Source organism: Nicotiana tabacum, chromosome 7, assembly GCF_000715075.1.
Source record: "Nicotiana tabacum cultivar K326 chromosome 7, ASM71507v2, whole genome shotgun sequence".
Classification (NCBI taxonomy): domain Eukaryota; kingdom Viridiplantae; phylum Streptophyta; class Magnoliopsida; order Solanales; family Solanaceae; genus Nicotiana; species Nicotiana tabacum.
Window position 1 is genome coordinate 104296437 of NC_134086.1, and position 25383 is coordinate 104321819.

The window sequence follows — 25383 nt, forward strand, 5'->3', positions numbered from 1 at the left end:
AAGCGCTATATCAAGCCAACGAAGGCATAATCAATATCTCGTTGAGGCGTGCAGTCCGATCCCATATTGTCACTCAATATCAAGCTCTCGACCTCACTCAATCATTACTCTCTAGTCTCACACGGGCTCAAAAAGTCATGATACTAGCCCGAACAATGATATGATATGTCAAATAACAATAATCGAGACTGAACAGGACTAAGTTTGGAACATCAATGAAGCTAATGATATGACAACAAGAAACAACCTCTCGGGTCTCAACAATATTGGCATGAAGCCTTAACATGATAATTAGCATGATTTACAACTCATTGACTTGATCACATAATTACAACACAAATATCAACAAGAAAGAGTCACTAAGTGGTGCCATGGAATGATCCAGGCTGTGATTCTCATGGTGCACGCCCACACGCCCATCACTTGGCATTTGCATCACCTCAATAGTAATCATTGAACACAAAGTTCGGGGTTTAGAACCCTTAGAACCAAGCTTGGAAGCGTTACTTACCTCAAATCAAGCCAAACTTTAGCCCGTGATACCCCTGCATCTCGATTTAGCCTCCAAATGCCTCAAATCTAACCAAAATCAGTATATATCATTAATACACGCTAAAGGAACAAAGCACAAGCAAAAATAATCAAATTAACTTAAAAATCCCGAAATTGGCCAAACCCGACCCCCGGGCCCATGTCTCAAAACTTGATAAAAATCACATCACAAGAATCCTTATCCTCCCATGAGTCTATACATACCAAGAACATCAAAATCGAACCTCAAATGGCCACTCAAATCACCACTCAAAGCTCTCCAAAACGCAAGTCCCAACCTTCAATTTTAACCAGTAAATTCCACAAATTTCATGTATAATCAGTTGGAAACCACCATAGAATCGGGTATTGAGTTCAAAAATATTACCTCCAAGTGTTACCCCTTGAATCCCTCTTCAATTCCTCTCACAAAAGCTCCAAGTCTGAACTCAAATGGTGGAAAAATGACCAAATTTTGCAAAGGCAAGAATTTATATGTTCTGTCCAGGGGTTCCGCATCTGCAGTCCAATACCGCACCTATGACCCCCGAACCTACGACAAGAAGTCCGCATCTGCAGAATTTCACTTAAAGTCCCCATCTGCACCTGCGATCAAAGCACAGTATCAGCGGGCTCGCAGGTGCGACTAACCTTTCGCATCTGCGCTACATCCCCAGCCAACCGGCCTTCACTCCTGCGATCAAAATGTCGCTTCTGCGATTTGCACCTGCGGTCCCCAATCTGCAGGTGCGATTATGACAGAAACACAGCAGTTTCACCTACAAACTCTATTTTCCAACTCTTTGATAACCCGTCGAAATCATCTCGAGGCCCTCGAGACCTCAACCATACCTGCCAACAAGTCACATATCACCATTCAAACTCATACCAACCATCGGAACACTCAAAGCAATGCCGAAATACCAAATCACCCTCGGATTCAAGCCTAAGGATTTCAAAACTTCCGAACTCTGCCATCGATCAAAAAGTCTATCAAACCTCATCCGAATGACCTGAAATTTTGCACACACATCCCAATAACACAACAGACTTACTCCTGTCGCGCCCCCTTTTTCCTGGCGAAAGTCCGGGTTTCGACGTTCATGGGGGAATAACTCTTTTCTTTTGGGAATTTGGTATTTAGAAAGTCGCCACCAACAGATTATGGTGCATTAGGGCACCTAGAGCGATTAAATCATGTAACTAGTTTGCATTACCAAAGATTAGGGTAAGAGCTCGAAATAACCTTGAGGGGAAGGTGTTAGGCACCCCTCACGGTCCACAACAGTGGGTCTTGGCTGAACTTAAACTACGTGAATTAGTCATTTTGGCAAATAAACAGTTTTAACACATACTCACAGATAAAGGCATGTTTTGACATTCTAAGTGCATGTATGATTCAAGTAATGAAAACAAGGGAAAAGGTTTGAACAATTTGCACATATATAAAGAAAAGTAAATTCATTTAAACAACGAGAGTTGGGAAAGAGGGGTCCTAGGTTGGTTAGCCTACAGGATCATACCCACACAATGCCCGGTAATCACTCCTTAATGAGGGGCTACACGTGACATTAGCGCGTAGTCATCATATCCTTATTACCTAATTCCTTCCCCTTGGTCATAGCCTAAAGCGTTCTAGCAACCTTAAAAGATATCCTATGCGTGCACTACTCGTCCCTTCTTTGTGGCTCTGGAGGTATTTAGGACCTCTAATTTAGGTATTATTGGACCATCTTAAGGTACATAAAGGAGAAAATCTAGGTGTCAACCAAAACAATTAGGACTGCATTAAAGAGGGAATAATCAAAGGCTCACATTTTACCTCCACAAACAAAGCAAGTAGGTGCACGTCTTAAACAACAGTTTTCAGATATTTAAGAGAAACTCTAGAACAGGATATCTAGGTGAGCAGAGAATATGCAATATTAAGTTTGGACCAAAGTGTCAAAGACATATTCAGCTTGCCTACTTATTTTAGACCTATTGAATATGAGCAGTCACAGATAACAGAATATAGTTTACAGTTGCAGGATTTTTAATCGCCCTATAGGCTTGCCTATGCGTATAATAGTGATATCCTATGGTATCTAATCATTAATTAGGAATGAAATGAGACAGTGAACAATTTTAAACGGGCTATTTGGATCCTATAGGTATGCTCTCTAGTAATATTAATTAAGGCAGCGTTAAAAACTTATTAAAGAAACGAACAGATTAGTTAATTAAACCAATTCAGAGTCTACAAACATGAGTTAAAGTTAAACTAAACTGGTTTTAGATCTTATAGGCATGATTTCTAATTAAACATAAGGCGAAGCAAGCAGAATTTATTTGATCAAAGCGAAATTTCTATAGGCATGATTTTTATTAAAGCTGATTTAGACCCTATAGGCATGATCTCTATTATTAAAACTGATTTAGATCCTATAGGCATGGCTTCTAATTGTGTGAAAGTAAAGCAAGTAGAATTTGTTTGAACCAAAACAGATCCTATAGGCATATTATCCAACAAACACATTTTTTGAACCAAATGAACCCCTATAGGCATGTCATCTAACAAAACACATTTGAATTGAAATGGACCCTATAGGCATGTTATCTACCCCAACTTTACCCACAGTATGAGACTACCCACCCTTTTTCACTAAACACCCCAATGTTTGTATACAAAAATTATTATAGACCAAGAATTGAATATAAATATACATTAAACTATAGGGAGCCTGAAGTAGGCCCAAAGCAATCCTGGTGTACCAAGCCTTCACTAGTCTCAAACGCCCAAAGTTCCATAGCCCAATTCATGTCTAGGTGTATCAGAGTTCCCTACGGACTTCAAGGATCCTGGGCAGTGCTCACACCCAGACCTTTCTCAAATAAGAACTAATTTATGTGTAGTGTGGAAGTGCCAACCCTGATATGCCAGAGTTCAGAGAGACCTCAAGGATCTCTAAGTAGTACACATACCAGAGGGGCAGGACTTAATGAACTAAGAGTAAGTGAGAATGCATAATGACTTGAAAGAGTTTGGTAAACAACAGCCAAAGGGGCCTTAGTAGTAGAAGATTTTCTGAAATCAGTACTAGTTAGGGTGGAAAACAGTTTGAGAAAACATGAAGAACACTTTTGAGATCAGAGAGCAAGTCACAGAACACATAGTTTCAGAAACATTTTGGGCAAGCAGATTCTTCATAGAGGGAAAGAAGGATTGGGGGACATATAGAATATAGCCTAGTGTATAAGCAAACAGATAGACAAATGAGGTTGTGAAGTTGACAAGTTAGCTACAAAGATTACAATAAAGACATGTTGATAACACATAAGTCTTAGGCACACAATCAGAATACTTTGTAGGGCTAGATACCTTAACAGGATCTCGTTAGTCAAACTAGAATAGGTAAGACTTAAATGAACAAACTAGGCAGACACTTCATGAAGCATTCAAAGTTTGGAAATACTAATCACATATAGAGCAACCATGATGTAGACATGCTGGGTGAGATAGTAAACAAACAATGTAGCTTAGACATACTAGTGAACAAATAGGTTGCATGCAATTATCTAAAGGCCGGATTGGGCATGCTAAATAGATCCTTATGGTTAACTATACTAGTCATATCTTTTAATAGAACAAAACTCCAATCATGCTAAGTGATACAGTAGTTAGGCAGTATAATCTAAGAATGTTGATTACATATTGAGCAAATGACAGTAGAGTAGTAAATAGAACTGGAAATCACAACTAATGAACTGCAGCAGCAAAGAAAAACACATAGTTTTGGAATGGGAATTGAATCAGGACATATCAGTTAAGGAGAGAATACATAGTATAGAGCAGAGATGGTGCAAATAGCCAGCCTTGGCTTACAGTCGGCTGGATTAGTGAGAATTGCAAGCAACAGAAGAGAATAGAGAGCTTTTGAGAGAGTGAGAGTATATATGAACTAGTGTTCGTGTTTAAGAATAAGAATGAGAGTGTATATATAGCACTTAGGGAGATGAAATAAATAAGATAAAAAATTATCTAGAGTTCATAAATAAAGTAGGTAAATATAATCAATCAGTTAATTGGGACTAATCCCCATTAATTTGCACAAACAGATCCGGGAAGGTCACGTTAATACAAAGAGAATCCATTACCAGCCATGATTGGGGCTTAAGTAAGGTAACAAATCATAAATGGACCATAAATTAATCAATCAGCTGGAATAAGGCAAATAACACTAATTACAAGCCACAAATAAGGAAAGTATGTAAAAACCCAAAAGAATACTGACTTTAACGGAAAAAATTGGTTCAAATCCCTAATAGAAATCAATTAATAAAAATATCCTAAAGAATACTAGTTTTAGCAAGAAAACTAGTTCAAATCCTCAATAGAAATCAATCACTACATCGGGTTGACAAAAATAAACAAATAACGGAGAAAAATTGAAGAAAATACATGCAACAAACAGAAACATCTAGGTTTTAAGCATATACACGAGAATCAGTCAAGATGGTAAAGAAACAATTAGTTAAAACACTGAAAAGTTAGAAAAACCCTTTTGAAAAAACACTTAGGGCGAACCCTAATTTCACAAGAAAGCAAATGGAATCGAAATAGTTAACCAAAATAGGAGATCTTCAAGGAAAAATAACAGATAATACTCGAACCCTTTCAGATCTACAAAGATCTGAACGGATTCGAGTAGTTGTAAAATTAGGGTTTTCAAAAACAGCTAAGATGAAAGAAACTTGATTAAAAGCATTCAAACTAAAAACGGAAGGAAATCAGTACTCACAAACAAGGATGGCCCTAGACAGTCTTGTAAACAAACTTCGGACGAAGGAACAGGTTAAATCTCCTTGAGATTCTTTAGGGATCCATATAATCAACAACCAGAGGACATAGAAGTCCTGTAGTGGTCGGAGAATACTCATAATCTCCATAGACGAGAGTTTCTCGCCAGTGAAAGCGATTAGGGTTAGGGTTAGGACTTGAGAGCATTTGAGAGAAGAGGGATCAGATGTCGACGTGAAAGAGGAGAGGAAATGAAGGGTTTGGGGGAGGTCATTAGGTTTAATTTAGGTAAGGGTGAATCTGGACCGTTGATCAAAATGATCAACGGCCAGGATTTGGCAAGGAGTGGGTCACGTAGGTGCTGGGTTTGGGCTGGGTATATTTTGGGTTAAAATTGGGCTGAGTATTAGGTCAAATTTAGAATTCGAATTGAATAGAAAATGGGGTCAAATTTTAAATAGCCAATTTTAACAACTAAATAATTTATAAAAAAATAATAAACGAGTACCAAAATGTCTTTGTGCACTAAAATGATTTTAAATAGTTATTTAATATTTTAAAAATATAAAATATTATTTTATGAATAAATAATATAATTATACATTAGTATGGGCTATTATTGCAAAGAAGTGCAATTTAGCTTGAAAAATGTAAATATAATTACAAAAAATGCACTAAAAATATTTAAACACTATGTTGGCATAAATAACGAATTTAGATGGCCAAATCATCACAAAATAAGTATGAAGGATAATTATTGGATATTTATATAATAAAAAGAGGAGAAATAAATTGATTTGGAGCCCTTAAAACTATAGAAAAATTATAAAAATGCTTATGCATGCTTATAACTGCATATGTACTATTTTGAAAGGTGTATATATATATATATATATATATATATATATATATATATATATATATATATATATATATATATATATATATATATATGTATGTATGTATATGTATATGGGATATGGGAAAGGTTAGGACCTACTCCAATTTCCGAAATTCTAATCCGACCCCGATATCAAAATTTCCACTACCAACCGAAAAATGCCAAAACTCTAATTTTGCCGATTCAAGTCTAAATCTACCACGGACCTCCAAAATACATTCTGATCAGGCTCTTATGTCCCACATAACCTCACGAAGCTATCCGAACCATAAAAATCAAGTTCCGAGATCATGTACTCACAAGTCAACTTCCGGTTGACTTTTCCAACTAAAGCTTCCCAAAAAGAGACTAAGTGTCTCATATCTCTGCAAAACCACTCCGAACCCAAACCAACCAATGTGATACGATGAAAATGTAGCTAAACAACACATTAAGAAGCAGAAATTGGGGAAATGGAGCGGTAACTCATGAGCAACCGGTCGGGTCGTTACAATACTAGAGGTGCCTATGTTCTTGATTCCGCATGTGTCATATTGTTCTGTCATCTATTCATGGGTCTCAGAAAATACATAAGTTGATAAAGTTTATTTCATGATATAAATCAAAGGCATAATGGTCTTATGACATTCCGAGAGATTTTATTGACATACTTCTCATGCATTGTATCCATTTACATTGACCCATGACTAGATGGCGTTATATACATGTATAAATATATATTATATGTATATGGGATATGGGAAAAGGTTACGTTGTTATATATGCACCACCACCTGATCAGCTGGTATACGTTGATGATTTTGCCCACAGCGACCGAGATGATATAATGGGATGCTCTCAGAGGCTTGATGATGTTGTGAACGCATATACCTATTCATGGTATGACAGTTATACGCATAAGCATGACATTTTAAATATTAAATGATTCATAGAGCTATTCAGACTTACATGTCGAGTTTTTTACTCCATGTTTCTCTCATGTCTATCATTTACTGATTTTCATTCCTTACATACTCGGTACATTATTTGTACTGACGTCATTTTGCCTGGGGACACTGTGTTTCATGCCCGCAAGTCCCGATAGACAGGTTAAGAGCCCTCCAAGTAGGCTATCAGCTCAGCAGAAGGTGTTGGTGCGCTCCATTTGCTCCGGAGTTGTTTATTTGGTTAGTATGATTAGGACATGTATTGATTGGTATAGCGGGGCCCTGTCCCGACCTTCAGGATATTTATGTACTCTTATAGGCTTGTAGACAGATGTCATGTATACGGATATTTATATAGCCTTGTCGTCCAATATTTTGAGTATATAAAGGATCACGTTAGCCTTATAGGCCCGTATGTCATAGGTATAAGTTTCTACATCAAGTTGGGTCGTTCTATGTCGGGTATTCTCTCATATTTACACTTGTTATCTCATGACGCCCCTTTTGGCCTACTTACCCATGATGATGTGATAAGAAAGATACGTTATGTTGGTACTCGATTGAGCAAGGTGTCGGGTGCCCGTCGCGGCCCATCGATTTGGTTCGTGACAGGAACTTCTCTAGAAAAAGCTGAGAGATCTGATCCCAAGTAAGAGCAGGTGATCCACTTAGTCTGGTAGATACATAACCTTTCCATCATCTCTTGGCGGAACCCGTCATCTAAAATACAGTAAAATTGACCCTATTGGTCTCAACTATACCCATGTTCCGCATCACCTCGTGGCAGCGATCAAGATAATCATGTGGGTCTTCAGAATGTGCACCACTGAAGTGAAATGGGAAGAGCTTTGTAAACTTGTCCAATCTCAATAAGCCCTCAGAAGACATGGTGGGCCTCTCACAGGCATGTGCTGCAACAACTTGCTGAACTACCCCAACTGGCGGGACCGCTGGAGTCTGATATTGGGGAGCCATCTGCTCCGGAGTGCGAGTAGAGGGAGTCTATGCTCCTCCCCCTGGCCTGAGAGATGGATGGTGCTAGTACAGAAAATGTGGCCACACTCTCCATAAGGCCCACCAAACGAACTAGAGCGTCCTGAAGCACTGGGGTGGTGATAAACCCCTCCAGGACCTAAGCTAGTCCAACAGGTACAATCTGAGCTAGAACCTCCTCATCAAAATCTACCTGAGGCTCCACTGTTGGTGCGGCTGCTCGAGCTCTAGGCTGAGCTCTGCCTCTGCCTTGACCTCTTTTAGATAAGTTTGTCAAACACAAATTGTTTCTCACCAAAAGTACTTTTGAAAAAAGCACTTTTGAGAAAAAACTTCTCGCAAAATAAGCTGATTTTTGTAGCTTGGTCAAACAAGCTATAAGTAAGTAGAGAAGGCGGTGACATTTCACTGGTTTAGGGTGCTTGATAAGTTTAAACTTCACATTTGATTGAGTTTTAATTAAATTATGTTGTAACCCGGAAGGCCATTTCTTCTCAAATTATGGCTTTCATGGGCTTTTAAGCTAAAATATTTTGTAGTGTTTGGATAAAGTAAAAAAGTGCTTTTAAACATTTGTTTTTAAGCTAAAATGACAAAAACAAGTCAAAAGCCAAAAGTTAAAATTCCTTATGACTGAAAAGCTATTTTGACTAAAAATTCACTTAAAATAAGCTCATCCAAACGGGCTCTAAGACGCCAAGGACCAAAACTTATTATCATGACTACTTGGTTAATGTTCATTTTAAGATGTTATTTCGTTCTCCGCTTATTCTTTCATGACATTTAGCTTTTTTATGTTATTAAATTTATATATGCTTGCAGACCATCGATACGTAAAGATCTTCTTATTTGAAATATTTTTCAATCATTAATATAATTATTGAAGGAACTATATCTCATTTTTATGATATGATTTATTTTTTTATCAATATTGCATGTATGATAATTTTTAGTCTTATCATTTTTATAATTTGATTTTACATTTTACCTCTATTTAAGTATGGTAAATACTTTGTCTTGTTAGAAGACTTTCGAAGGATAAATGACAGCTCAACTATACTCAACTCAATGTAGTCCGAAAATTATTTCTTGCAAATACATGGTCGAACAATTTTCGATGTTGGATTGTATCTAACACAACTTTTTTTTTTAGACACAACCAACTTTACATTGTATCTTCAATAGGGATATCAATGTCGACACCATGAATTCCGGTCATGATAGAGCAACCGAAATAGATGAAATGAACATACACATTTATAAAGATGTAGTCGGTGAGATACACTTTAGTATATGTTTGTACCTTACAAAACCGAATAAACAAAAATTACATATATGTAACTAAACTTTGATTGTTCATGGTCATAGGTTCAGATGATATACAATCATCTTGATCTTGACAAACACGTTACCATACGGCAATCCACAATATTGTTATCCCAAGAAAATTGTAGTTTTTCTTTTAAGTATAATTATTTACTCAATCCTTTATTTTAATAATATTATTATGAAATTATAAAATCGTGTATTATATAACTTAATATACACGTGCAACGCACGTATGGAGAGACTAGTTATTATAAAAGTGGGAAGCTCAAAAGTTAACAGTTCAATTACTAAATTACCCTTCTAAATTATTTGAATAAATTATTTATAAAATTAAGAAAATAAGTAACGCTACAAACAACCCCAAACCAGTGCTTCATACCCCTTCATTAATAGTCACAACCATTCAAATTACAAAGCTAAAAGTAACATATCATCACTTCTCAAATCTAAAGAAATAAATTGTTACTTCCCAAAGCTAAATAAACTAATCGTGACTTTTCATTCTTTTGATACCTTTTACTAAATGTTCATAAAATTATTTATTTCATAATATCAAAATACCAGCAAAAACAACGTAACACATTTGTTTTGGTAACACCAACATTCTAGCAACAATACACACATGAACCATATGTGTTAAGACTCCTGGTATAAGTATGGTAAAAATGACACCTTTTTTTTTTTTAAACTTCATCCTTGACATGCTTTTTTTGTTTTACCTCTTATGCGTCATGCATGCTATATTTATTGTGGTTTATTGATTTGTTGTATAGTTTTAACGTTGTTTGTGGCTGACAAAGATATAAGGATTCAAAATCTTATTTTGTTTGCATGTCAATAAAATTGTATTATTTTTTATTATCGCTATTTTTCATGTGCGACAAATAAGCGCATTTTCATTACTTAGTACCCGTTGAAATATAATTTTGCTTTTTCTTTCCTTTAAGATGCTGATCCAGTTTAGAATCTATATATTACTACCATAATAAGTTTCTGATTTAGTTTCTTTTCTTTGGTCTATTTGAAGATTACAAGAGAGAGATAAGTTTGATCTTTGTGTAGTTTTTTCCATTCATTTGTTCACGTGAAAGAAGGATAGATCTAAATTATCATTTGGTATAAAATATGTTTAGGAATGGAAATATAAAATTAGAAAAATTTAATAAAAGAGTTGCAAATTATAAAAAAAAAAAAAATATGTCCAACTCTCATGATTTTCAAGAGTACCGACAAAACCAAGCACCTTGATAGTATATAGTATATCTGTCAAATTATTTTTATCGTAGTAGATTTTAGTCATAATCATTATTTCTTTTGTTCCGATTTATGTGATATTTTTTGCTTTACGAGATTCAAACTTCTTAATTTTACCATACATTTGGATATAATTTTTTTTAGTTTTTTTTCAAAATAAAAGTTACGTATATGAATACTATATAAAAAAATACTATAATCATAATTATTAATAATACAAAATATCTAAACCAAAAGAATAATTCGTTTGACTCTCAAAATCTAAACACCTTTACATGAATTTGGATAGAAGAAGCATAAAGTTCAAGAACGTGTCTATAGTTGGACCGCATCTAGGAATGAAGTATGCGATAATCTTTAATTAAGAAAACCACAAAAAAAAAGATATATAATTAAAGAATAAATTGATTAGCAAGCTATCATTTTATTTTTCTATAGATTAAATAAATAGAAAATTTTACTTTTTGTCCACCTGAAAAAAAAAACGTCTCTCAGTTAGCTGACTCTATTTTTATAGTTAAGAATAAAAAATAAACGATCTCAAAAAAAATAAAAAAACTTTTAGATTATAAAACGGTTATGCGTTATTGCTAAAACTAAAAAGTAAACATGAAAATTTGTGAAATTGAATAATAAAATTTCAAAACTTAAACAAAATTTAAGTTTTGAATATAATATTGACTGAAATGACTATTGACTTCTAAGGTAGAGTTTCTTCTTTTATTGAGTTGGATAAATAGAATCCACAATCATTATTTTTGTACTTACACTTTTGTCTTCACTTTTATACTATGGATCAAAGATGAGGTACAGTTAAGACACTCACTAGTCTAATAACCTGTGCAATATAATATACAAAATAATAGGAAACAAATAATAATAATAATAATAATAATAATAATAATAATAATAATAATAATAATAATAATAATAATAATAATAAAAGAAAGAAAAGAAAAGACCCCTTCCGGACTTGGGCCAATTTGTTAAATTGGCCTTTCAGGTATTTCTTTTGAGATTTGTCCAATATCATAGAGTAAATGGCTTAGATTTTGACATAGCATGTGCTTAGACATTCTGTAAATTGTGAAATCACAATGACAAAATTAAAATATGGACACAACTAGAAATATAGGAGTATGTGTTTTTAAGAGAAAGATGGGTAATGATGGCTATGTGATGTTGTTGAAAAATAATAATGATGATGTAATGGTTATTAGCTTGTAAATGATAGATATGAGATATGGAAATTGTGAAAAACGTACTGCCTGTGGAATTGAACATATTTAAGAAGCTACAGTTATGGACTTTTTATCATTTAGTACATAAAATATAATTTTCAATCATGATGTAATGATGATGGCAATGAGAAGGTGAAATAATTATATGGTAGTATAAGTCATGGTATAGTTTTCTGAAGCTACTATGTTTCGGCACTTTCGAAGTACTACTATTGGCATATGTTTGTGCACAATTATTTATTAACCGGATTGGGGGTTGGCTTTGATTTTGACTCATCCTAAGATTATGAAAAATTATTCACTTAGACTAATTAGGACGTATTATTCAATATTTTGGATAGATTGAGGCCATTGGAGGCCGTTTGGTTGCTGTCTTAGACGTTGCAAGGTTAGGGAACTTTCTGTTAGCGAGGTAAGTGAGACTTTAAGCTTTGATGTTTGCTTTCTAAAATTCACTTTGAAAAATGTGTTTTCTTTACCTTGTCCATGTGTTGGGACAAGTGTGCGCTTGGCAGAATCGGTGGTCTTAGACTAGCCGCAAATATATTATTTTATGAAAAATAAAAAAAATATTTTATAAGTTGTTTGATAGTTTGATACAGTTGTGAGCCATGATATTGAGTTTGATACGGTTGTGAACCATGATGTTGAGTTTGATACGGCTATGAGCCATGGTGTTGTGTTTAATACGGTTGTGAGCCATGATATTGAGTTTGATACGGCGGCTATGAGTCATGATGTTGGGGCATTGTGTATGCCTTTGTACATCACCCGAGCATTGTGTATACTTCTTGATATTTATATTTGGGGCATTGCGTATGCTTCAGTGAGCATAGTGTATGCTCTTTTACATATTTGAGGCATTTTGGTGCTGTTATGGACTCGTAAAGGTGTTAAAGGTATTGTTTAATTTTTTTCATTGCAGTCATGACACGTCCTTAGTGTATACCGTGTTAAGATATGTGTACTCTTGTTGGTTAAATCTTATTACACTACTAGAAATTTGGCAAAAAACGACCAAAGTCGACCGATCAATTTTGTCGGCCAAAAAACCGACCAAAGTTTGTCGGTTTTTCAAAATATTTTTTTTTTATGAAACCGACCAACTTTGATTGGTTTTTCATTTAAAATAAATTAAAAATGGTAATATTCAAAAACTGACCGAAATCGGTCTGTTAATTCGGTCGTACATTTTAAAGAACCAACCAACTTTGATCGGTTATTTTCGTGTGAAAATACAATTAAAGAGTATAAATAAAATAAAAGACAGTCTTAAAATAAAATACACCAATAGTCTAGTAGTAGAATAGTATCCTGCCACAGTACAGATCCCGGTTTGATTCCCAGATGGTGCATTTTTTAATTACATAACTAAAATACTAACCAATTTTAGTAATTTTTTTTCGGCAAATTATTTTATTTGAATTTAATTGACCGACCAACTTTGGTCGGTATGCCTTTCTGACTTTCAAAATACCATCCACACGTAAATGGTCGCCTTTTGGACGGTTATTAGCCATTACCGACCAACTTTGGTCGATTTTTTTGGACGATTTTGCTTGGATTTCTAGTACTGTTAACTTTGTTGATAAATATGTATTGAGTTATTGTATAATTATCGTAGTTATTATGTCGTTCTTGTTGTGGCGTATTTATATTTTCTAACACTTGTTCCAGAGGTATTTAGAGTGGCGGGTCGAGGATCTTACTAAGTTATATTTACATATAACTCACTCCTTACCTGCTTGTCTATGCAGATAGTATTCGTGACGACAGAGCTAGTAGCTGACGAGTTCGCTAGTTGATCTGGTTATTTAGATGAGTCACCGCATAGTTCGTGGAGGCTGCCAAGAGAGTCCATATCATTTATTTATACAATGTCTTTTATTTTGGGATTCACACACTCGATCATAAGCCTTTTGTAATTCTCTTAGATGCTCCATGGTCTAGTGTGAGATTTGGGCCAGAGTGTTGTTCCTCCATTTTAGTTACTATTATTTATAAATATTTGTAGAACAATTTGGATCACTAATCATTTGCATTTAATTATTTGAATGTTAGGAATTTGCGTTTATTTCGGTTGAATTTTGAATAAGTATTAAATGTATGGTATAAGTTGGTTCGCATGGCGGGTATTTTTAATTGGGTGCCAGTCACATTTAAGGGTAGGTTGGGATGTAACAGATACCCTCTTAGCTTCATCGTGAGTTTACTTCTTTATATTTTGATTCTCTTTAATAAACATTTTGGCTTAGCCATTGCTTGTAAACGTTACGTTTTGGATCCGCCACTGTCTTCGTGGTTCCCAGCTAGCAATTACACTGGGAAGAAAGACGATTAGGATTGAGATTTTGACAAAGTGGTCAATTATTTCAACTAGCATGATTTATCCAGGGATTTTTTTATGGATTTTTTCATTCTTATACACTATTGGAAACTTTATTACCCTAAATATCCATGTTTAATTAATTACCCGGCATAAACAAGTTTTGTTTACAAAATATATACAATCCACCTTAAAAGGCTCCCAATCCATTATTTGTGTCTTCAATCAAGGGATTTAGTTACATCATTTTCCTTTTTTCTCTCCTCTCTCCCCTCTTCTCTCCAAAATCGGAAACATAAGGAAACAAATTAAATTTTGATAACAAATTAAATAAACTACAATCACACTTATTTAAAGAAATTTTCACCATTCCATGTTAGGATCAGAAGAAGAAATGTATGATTTCAAAGCAAGAAGATTAGATTCATCAGAGCTAATCTTTGTTATAATGTTATTTGATTTGTACACAAGTAAATGGTAATGCTGTAGGAGCTCAAAGTGTATTTAAACATATACGGGGTTGCTGGGACTAGTTTATCAGAAAATTCTTTTGTCAATAATTTTATATTATCAATGCGTTGTCACCATTAGTTCACATTTGATTGGGTTATTTGAGAGCTTCCTGCTGCTAATGTCCTGGAGCTTGTTACCTTCCACCACCACAAATATATAGGGTAACTATATCCATCAAGACTTGAACAAATGGGAAGAAATCACCTATTGTTTTTACCTATTCCAGAATTTGAATTTGCGACCTCATGGTTCTCAACCCACTTCATTGACCACTAAGTCACATCCTTGGATGCGTCATGAAGCACAATTCTCGTTCTATTGACTTCATTTTTGTTCATTTTAGGCCCCTTAACTCTTTGATTGACTTCAATTTGCTAATTCTTTAACTGAAGTAACCATTGGATGGGTTTTCCTATGTCAACTCTCTCAAATTCACTTTTCGACGATTTGCCATGCTCTGCACTATTATCTCTACTTTCTTGTAGCTGTGAAAGTGTGGACGACTTAGTTGTTTATCCTAAAAAAATTGATGGTATTACATGTCTTGCACTAATTCTTTTGTTCATTATTTTTTTAGGAAGGAGTGAATTCTTAAACTTATTTTGCTTAGTCTCTTTTCTGACACTTGTTGTAAACATCTAAACCTGCTTTGCTTAGTCTCTTCTCTATCACGTTTGTTTGACCTAGATACCATTCAATTATTAAGTTGCTGAAAACTCTCATCCGCAAAGCTCACCATTGCCAACATGTAAGGCTTTTGGAAAAGCACTGTTCTACTCCACCATTGAATCAAGGTGCCAAAAGTATTATTGCAACTGTCTTGGAGGTTAGTCTTTGTTAAACTTCTTCAAGCTTCAGTTCACCCTCTTCTTGTTTCTGGTCCTTCTGAGGTATAAAAAGATTTGAAAAGAAAGAAAATTAGTCATTAGTTACCATGCAGAGTTGTCCAAGTTAAATTGTTGACGAGGGCTTCAAACCCAACATGTTCTATTCTTTTATAAGATGTTGACACTTGAGACGTATCAACTAAGCCACAATTAACTATTGAAATTTGGATATTTTCAATTTGTGAGCCAGGATGTTGCCTATTTCAATCAATTATTGTTATCTAGCAGAAGAATGTGGCTCATATAACCTCTTCCGTAGTGGTATTTTATTGCGGAAGCCAAATGTATATAGTGTGAATAAGTCACAACTACTATACCAAAAATTATGATAGCCGCCAAATAATAAATAAGACAATAAAACAACAATAAAAGGAACACCAGAATTTACGAGGTTCGGCTAATTTTGCCTACTCCTCGGACACAACCAATATTTTATTCCACTCCAAAAATACAAGTGAAATAATACTAAAGAAAGAAGATACAAATGCCTTAAGAAGATAAGAAGGCAAATGAGAGGTGTGTTTAAATCCTAAACATTAGGCCTCCTTTTATAGGAAAAATATCCCTACCAAATGGCTAACTCACCGATGTGGGATTTGCCAAATTCAACAAATCTCCACCTTGGTAAAATTCCACATCTTCAATTTTTCTCTCAATAACAAATTTTGGTTATGTCTTCATCTTCAATCTTCAGTGTTCAACAATGTTGATCAAATCCAAATAATGTTGAAACTTGATCGCAGTTACCACCTTTGTCAGCATATCAGCAGGATTCTCTGTAGTAGGAATTTTCTTCACCGTGACTCCACCTTCTTCTATGATTTCTCGTACGAAATGATACCGAACATCAATGTGTTTCGTCCTTGCATGATAAACTTGGTTCTTCGCTAATTGAATAGCACTTTGACTATCACAAAAAATTGTGATACCTTTTTGTTCAACACCAAGCTCCTTTAGCAATCCTTGAAGCCAAATTGCCTCCTTTACAGCCTCTGTAATAGCCATGTACTCTGCCTCTGTTATAGACAAAGCAACTGTTGACTGTAAAGTAAACTTCCAACTAACTGGTGCCTTTGCAAAAGTAAACACATAACCAGTAGTTGATCTTCGTTTGTCCAGATCACCCGCAAAATCTGAGTCACAATATCCAACTACAGACTGATTGTCTTCCTGCTCAAAAACTAACCCAACATCTACAGTATTGTGAATATACCGTAGAATCCACTTCACAGCTTGCCAATGCTCCTTTCCTGGATTATGCATATATCTGCTAATAACTCCAACAACTTGTGAAATGTCAGGTCTCGTATAGACCATTGCATACATCAAGCTACACAACAACATTTGCATATGGTACCCTTGACATATACTCCTGTTCAGCTTTATCATTTGGCGACATAGTAGTACTTAGCTTAAAATGGGGAGCAAGTGGAGTACTAACTGGCTTAGTCTTTTCATTTATGCAAAAACGTTGTAGTACTCTTTTCAAATATTCTTTCTGAGATAAACAGAGTTTCTTTAAACGTCTATCTCTTATTATCTCCATGCCAAGAATTTTCTTTGCCTCACCCAGATCTTTCATCTCAAACTCCTTCTTCAGTTGAATCTTCAACTTATCAATTTCTTCCGAATTCTTGGAAGCTATCAACATATCATCAACATATAAGAGAAGATATACAAAGGAACCATCTTTAAGCTTGCGCAAATACACACAATGATCGTATTTTCTCCTCTTGTACCCTTGCCGTAACATAAACTCGTCAAATCATTTGTACCATTGTCTAGAAGATTGTTTCAATCCGTACAATGATTTTTCAAGTTTGCACACCATATTTTCTTTTCCAGCAACTTTGAATCCTTCTGGCTGAGTCATGTAGATTTCCTCCTCCAAGTTTCCATGTAAAAACGCAGTTTTTACGTCCATCTGAACTAGTTCCAAATTCAATTGTGCTACCAAAGCCACCATAATTCTAATGGAGGAATGTTTTACAACTGGAGAAAATACTTCATTGTAATCAATTCCCTCCTTTTGAGCATATCCTTTGGCCACCAATCTTGCTTTGTAGCGAATATCTACTTGGTTAGGAAATCCTTCCTTCTTTGCAAATACTCATTTGCACCCAATTGCTTTCTTTCCCTTCGGGAGATTGGCCAATCTCCATGTATGATTCTGATGAAGGGACTGTATTTCATCATTCATGGCAATCCTCCACTTATCTTCTTCTGAACTTTGAACTGCATCTTTATAAGTGGTAGGAACATCATCAACTACAATTGAGGTTGCACAAGCAACCGTCTCTATGAGACGAACAGGTTTCGTTATTGTTCTTTTTGGCCTGCTAGTTGCTATTGATTCAAGTTGTTGTTGAAGTTCCTGAGTTGGAATCTCCTCTATTGGCTCTCCTTCCAGAGGGTAATCTTCATTTGTTTCCTCTCTTGCTTCTTGTGTAGGAAAAATAAATTTTCCCTCAAACTCCACCTGCCTAGAAGCACCTTCATTTTGTTTGGTATCTTCTGTTACCTTATTTACCATAGCAGATTCATCAAAGGTAACATCCCTGCTGAATATTACTTTCTCTGTCATAGGACACCATAAGCGATATCCTTTGACTCCAGAAGTAATTCCCATAAAAATAGCCTTCTTTGCCCTTGGATCCAATTTTGACTCTGTCACATGATAATATGCAGTTGAGCCAAACACGTGCAAAGAGTCATAATCTACAGCAGGCTTTCCGTACCATTTTTCAAATAGTGTCTTGCCATCAATAGCAGCAGATGGTAAGCGTGTTAATGAGGTGGCATGCATATGTAACTGCCTCAGCCCAAAATTCTTTGCTCAAGCCAGCATTGGACAACATACACAGTACCTTCTCCAGCAAGGTCCGGTTTATACGTTCTGCCACTCCACTCTGTTGTGGTGTATGTCTGACAGTGAAGTGTCGAACGATGCCATCATTTTCACAGACCTTATGGAAATGATCATTTTTGTATTCACCTTCATTGTCTGTGCGAATACACTTGATCCTCTTGCCTGTTTGATTCTCCACCATCGTCTTCCATTTGAGAAAAATTCCCAACTCTTCATCTTTGCTCTTCATTGTATACACCCACACTCTTCGGGAAAAATCATCAACAAAGGTTACAAAATAGTGTTTCCCACCCAATGAAGGTGTTTTGGGAGGACCCCAAACATCAGAGTGTACATAATCCAAAATGCCTTTAGTATTATGGATCGTTGTACCAAATTTAACCCTTGCTGTTTTCCTTTGACACAATGCTCACAAAACTCCAAGTTGCAAGCCTTTACTCCTTTTAACAATCCTTGATCTGATAGAGTTTTCAAGAATTTTCCTCCAGCATGTCCCAAGCGCATGTGCCATAGCTTGGTTGCTTCTGCCTCTTTGTCGTCACTGGATGTCACTATTGTTGTCCCAATAATTGTACTGCCACGATAGCGGTACATATTATTGTTCTTCCGATTAGCCTTCATTACCACTAGTGCACCGGAGCATACTCTCATCACTCCATTTTCTGCAATGATTTTGAACCCTTTTGATTCTAGGGCTCCCATAGAGATGAAATTCTTCTTCAAGTCTGGTACATATCGAACATCTGTTAATGTTCTGATCATTCCATCATGGTTCCTTAATCGTATTGAACCAATTCCATATGAGGTAAGAGGGTTGTTGTCCGCTGTGTGGATGACTCCATATTCTCCTTCTTGAAATTCCACGAACCAGTCCCTGTTGGGACACATATGATAGCTACAAGCCGAGTCCATCAACCATATGTCTGATGATGTTGATGACTCTGTTGTAACTAATGAGAAGTCTGAATCATCACAATCAGCTACATTTGAATCCATAATGGCCTTTCCATTGTTATGTTTGGCCTTATTCTTCAACTTCAGACAGTCTTTCTTCCAATGCCCCTTTTCTCGACAAAAGGCACATTCATCTTTGCTAGGTCTGGATCTTGACTTGGATCTTCCCTTCTTTGTCCTCATTTGATTTTGAGGACGACCCCTCACAAATAGTGCTTCTCCTTCTCCGCCCTTCTGTTTTTCTCGCTTTCTTTGTTCATAGCTGTACAAAGCCAAACAAACTTCTCTGAGAGAAACTTCGTCATTTCCATGGAGTAGAGTAGTTTCAAGGTGCTCGTACTCATCAGGAAGTGACGCCAACAACATCAAAGCCAAGTCACCATCATCATAAGTTGTATCCATATTTTGCAAATCTGTGACCAACTTATTAAAACTGGTGATATGTTCATTCATCGTGGTACCAGGAACATAGGTGAAGTGAAACAGTCTTTTCTTCATGTACAATTTATTTTGATTATTTTTCTTCAAAAATTTATCCTCCAGTGCTTTCCATAATTTAGTTGCAGAAGTTTCCTTTGTGTATGGATATTTCTGCTCTCTAGCAAGGTAGGATCGAATGGTACCGCAAGCAACACGGTCGAGAATCTTCCAATCTTCTTCTCCAATAACATCTAGTTTCTTTTCTTCAATGGCCAGATCTAGCCCTTGTTGAAAAAGGACATCTAGAACCTCGCCTTGCCATATCCCAAAATGTCCGGACCCGTCAAATATTTCTACCGCAAATTTCGCATTTGACACAATTCTTGTCATAAGCGAAGATGTCAATGATGACGTATTGTTGACACTTGATGTAGATTCTTCTTGTTTATTGTCTCTCATCTTTGACACAAATATTATTTAATAGCTGACGACACAAATCAAGATTATTTCCTTTCTGGTATGGAAGATCAGACTAAGCTGCAACCACAGAGCATACTCAGACAGAACCTTGACTCAGTTACCAAGATAAATCGTTTCTGATGTGGAAGATCAGACTATGCTGCAACCACAGAGCATACTTAGACAGTACCTTGGCTCTGATACCAATTGTTGCGGAAGCCAAATGTATATAGTGTGAATAAGTCACAACTACTATACCAAAAATTATGACAGCCGCCAAATAATAAATAAGACAATAAAACAACAATAAAAGGAACACCAGAATTTACGAGGTTCGGCTAATTTTGCCTGCTCCTCGGACACAACCAATATTTTATTTCACTCCAAAAATACAAGTGAAATAATACTAAAGAGAGAAGATACAAATGTCTTAAGAAGATAAGAAGGCAAATGAGATGTGTGTTTAAATCCTAAACATTAGGCCTCCTTTTATAGGAAAAATATCCCTACCAAATGGCTTGTGGGATTTGCCAAATTCAACAGTATTTTTATCTGACATGACCAATTGATGGATGGTCCTACTCAGTTGTCTGTAAATAGCATTTCCAGATATGGATATTGAAAGTGATCTTCTTAACTATTTAGGATCAGAGACACGAAACCGAAGCAAGTATACTTACAAATGGTTGTGCTGAAGGCAGATTAGCTCACAATGACATCAAGTCCGAAAGTTGTAGCACAACTCCAGAATCACAACCCCCTCTCCGTTGGAGCCAACCAAGTGTTATTGTCTAAAGAAGCAGGTTGTATCATTTATTTGGGCTGTTTGTCCAAGTGTAGTGCCCATAAATTTACTGGGACTCTTTCTAATTGGAGAGTTCTAACAAAGAATATTTCCAAGCTTGTTAAGCTACGAAGGTTTGAGAAGTTCACGCTCAAGCAAAGCATGAGGAAAATTAAACTATCTAGGTATCCTCGACTATCAGATCAGTACTCCTTACTGGAACATAAAGTACTAGAGCACTGGATATTTTGGTTCTTTTCTTCGATTGCCACTGGTTCAAGCTAACTTTTACGTAAATGAAGCCGTGCTTGAGAAACAAGATATATTTTATTATCGCAAGCCTACGTGTGAGTATTATTTCCAAATTTATGACTTGCTTGAGAGATCAAGGTTATCAAGAATTAAATGTTGCTTCTGTCAAGAAAATAATATGGAATAGATCATTTGGTTTCTCAAAAGTTCGGCTTTGTCCAAAAGGAAAGGGGGTAAGAATGATGGCAAACCTTAAAGCATCGGCAATGTTGACTGTGAATCCTCCATTGCAATCCAAAGGTCTGAGAAAAGTAGGTGTTGGTAGAAATGTCAAATGTTACAATTACCAATCTGTTAATGAGTCCTCACAGATTTGCACTTGGTGCTCAAACGTATAGTAGTAAATGAACCAGAGAGGTTGGGTTCGTCTGTATTTGGCTACAATGATGTATATAAAGGCTTGTCCCTTTCTTGTCACCCGTGAAGAATGGTTTTTCTGTCAAACCTGGAGTTTTCATCATTGTATCAGACGTTGAAAAAGCTTTTGACTCTGTAGACCAAAGATAAGCTACTAAGTGTGCTGGATGATCTCAATTTGGAGGAAGAATTAATATTTTTTAAGCAAAGTTGTTCAAGTTGTGTGCACTAAGAAATCATTGCGGATACCACAAATCTGGACATTAGTGAGTAAAGAGAATGCCCCTGACTCCGTCAATGCCAGGTCTTGTCTTCCCACTGGCCCGTTGCATGGAATTCTTGTAAAGCAACAGGTAGGATGTTTTGAAGTGCTTTAGGGTAAACATATCTACATGCACATTTCATGGCCTTCTTTTTGGCTCCTTTCACTTGTATGTGGTTTCTTAATTTCTTGGCACTGATGTATTTGTTTGAAGGGACATGTACTTTTTACTAGAATGTTGTACTGCCTTAGGATTAGATCTGCATGCACATTTCATAGTCTTCTCTTGGCTTCTTTCGCTTAGATGTGTATCTGTTTCATAATTCCTTGGCACTGATTGTATTTGTTTGAAGGCACAAATACTTCTTACATTCCATTGTTGATGGCAACCTTGTACATATTATAATTTGCATTTACAAAATACTATTCTGCAAATTGACATGATGGGATGACCCAACAACCAAGGCAGTGTAAATCAACAAGAAGGTTTGAAGTTAAAAATAGTCATGAAAATTGCACATTATTATAGGTATCAATAATCTATGAAGAACTGGGGTGTGGTGGGGGGACAGGGGGTAAGGGGAGGCAGATCAACCAAAGTTCTACTCCTCCTAGAAAGGGAAATGAATCATTCTTTCTAGGGGAAAAAATCATTCTTTCTGAATTTTCAGTTTGTTTAAGGCCCCATCAACCAAAGAACAAATAAGAAAATAGCAGTTTGACAAATAACTTATATCATTCCAGTTAAACATGACCTGGTATTTATCCTTTAAGAACCTTACTTACAAGAAGTGGCTATAACAAATCTAAATAACCGATAAGCTTGAAAGTGTTGAAAAACATTTTTAAGTGCTGAAACTAATTTTTTAAATAAGTATTTACGTGTTTGAATAAATATGTTGAAACTGATAATAACTAGTTGATGTGATTGGTAGAAAAGTGCTGATAAGCTATTCTTTTATTAAAATGACTAAAATACCCCTAAAACTTTACAAATGATTATCAATTAAAAAATTTCTTTGTAAAGAAAAGGATGAATAATGAAAATAGCATGAAGAGAAAATTAGAAAATTTATTTTCGGAAAAGTATTTTGTGAATTCAAAAATATTATTAAGGATAATTTAGTAAAAACTTTGGTCAAACTAAAAGTACTTATAAGTTGAAAAGCCATAAATTGGGGGTGACAAACTTATGACTTAGGACTAATTTTAGCTTATAAGCACTTGGCTTATAAACACTTTGGGTGTTTACCAAACGCGTAGATAAGTCAAAAGGTGCTAGCCAGTTTGACCAGCTTATAAGCTTATAGCCAAACACCCTCTTAATCTTCCAGGTGCAAGGCAGAAAAGTAAGAAAAGAACAACTTCCAATGAAATCTGTTGGTATACCTAAAGCACATAAAGCGCAATGTGCTGCGGTTAGGTAGCAAATTTTTCTTGCAATCTGTTGGTATACCTCAAGGGAGTGTTTTGTCCTGTCAACTCTGCTCTTTGTATTTAGGACATCTCGAGAAGTCAGTAATATTTCCATTCCTTGACAAAGCTTGTGGACCTGCCCCCTGGATTTCCTTCAGAGGAATGTTTTCTTGATGGTACAGCTTCAGGATGTGCTCACCTCATAATGTGTAAACCTAGCTATCTGTTACTTAGATTTATTGATGACTTGCTTTTCATCTCAACCTCAAAGGAACAGGCTTCTAGGTTCTTCTCACGGTTGCAGAGAGGGTTTCGAGCCTACAACTGCGACATGAACAAAAAGAAATTTGGAATGAACTTTAAGATAAGCACTATACCAGATCTGAGATCGGATAGATTGTATGTGGTTGAAGATGGAACCTCATTTCTTCGGTGGAGTGGACTATTTATCAACTGCTCAACGTGGAAATTCAGGCAGATTACACAAGGTCAGCTATCTTCCTAGTGGCAATATGGCATCACTTGTGGATTTCATATGAGCTGTTATTTTGTTTGTTCTGGTGCTTCCTAATGTTTATATCATGATAAAGGGGAGTTACTACCATAGTACCATGCCTAGTCGATCGAAATGGTTGTCGCAACCACCATTTTATTTAGCATACTCGGTATTAAACTGACCTTATTTGGCTGTCAATTACTCATTAAAACTTGTTAACTTAATGTTTAGGAAGCTTGGCAATTAGCAATGTTTCCCTCTGCATGATTGTTTGTACTCTTCTTTCTAACCGACTTTCTCAATGCTCAGGGAATTTGATTGAATCAGTAGATATTTATTGATGTGATCCTTTTTCACAGGTATTTGAATTTCCCTCTGAGTTCAACACTCACTGTTGGCTGGCTAAATAAACCAGGCCGTGACTTGAGGGTTAAGCTGTGTGGTTATCTGAGACCGAAATGCCATCCTATATTCTATGATTCTAACATAAACTCAGCAGCTGTGGTCAGACTCAACATTTATCAAGCTTTTCTTTTGTGTGCCATGAAGTTCCATTGCTACATCTCTGATTTATCAAGCATATGTAGATTCAGCACCAAATTTTATGCAGATGCTTTTGGAAAATCATTGAGGTATGAAATATTTAGTACACCATCATTGGGGCGATTTCGTGCTCTTTATACACTGGTGATGGATCTACATTGGAACACAGCCACTTCAATTATTTTAAATCTAACCTCTGCTAGAGCTCTAAATGAAAGGGATTAGGGGCAAGGGAGAGTGCATCAGTATTTACATTCTTAATCTTATTGTACTCCAGTTACTGTTGACATCATGCTGCTTTGCTTTTACTTCATTTTTCTCATCTAGGTATATGAAAAAGCTCATGATCAAGAGGAGGATGTTCTCCTTCAAAACATGGTTCAGATTTTCGTCCAATTCTTGAAGCGGGGAAAGGTGAAATCGAATGGCTCGGATTAACTGCTTATATTCATGTGTTGAAGAGGAAACAGTCAAGGTATAAGGAGTTGTTACGTGTATTAGATTGATTCTAAGCTCGTAAGTGTGGACATGTCATTTTTGACCCTCCACAAGATTTTTCACATTTTAGCGTGTAAATATTTAATTTAGGCATAATATAAATATTTTAAGTAATTTTGACTTTTTACTTTATTTTATTACAAGAAAACAAAATTACAAAAATAGGTTCATTAATGTTTTGTAGTCATTTTTAATCTTAAAAAAAATACAAAAATAGTATCGTATTTTTATTTTAATATGATATTTGAAAATACCAAAAATAGATTTGTTTTAATGGTTAGTTTTATTTTAATAATTTTTTTTGAATAATAGGATTAATTAATAAATGGGAC

The 25383-nt window shown here is 35.7% G+C and overlaps 1 pseudogene; it reads left to right on the forward strand.

Annotated features, from left to right (window-relative positions):
- Nucleotides 1-11872: 11872 nt before the first annotated feature.
- Nucleotides 11873-25124, forward strand: LOC107819643 (telomerase reverse transcriptase-like; annotated as a pseudogene).
- The last annotated feature ends 259 nt before the right edge of the window (nt 25125-25383 follow it).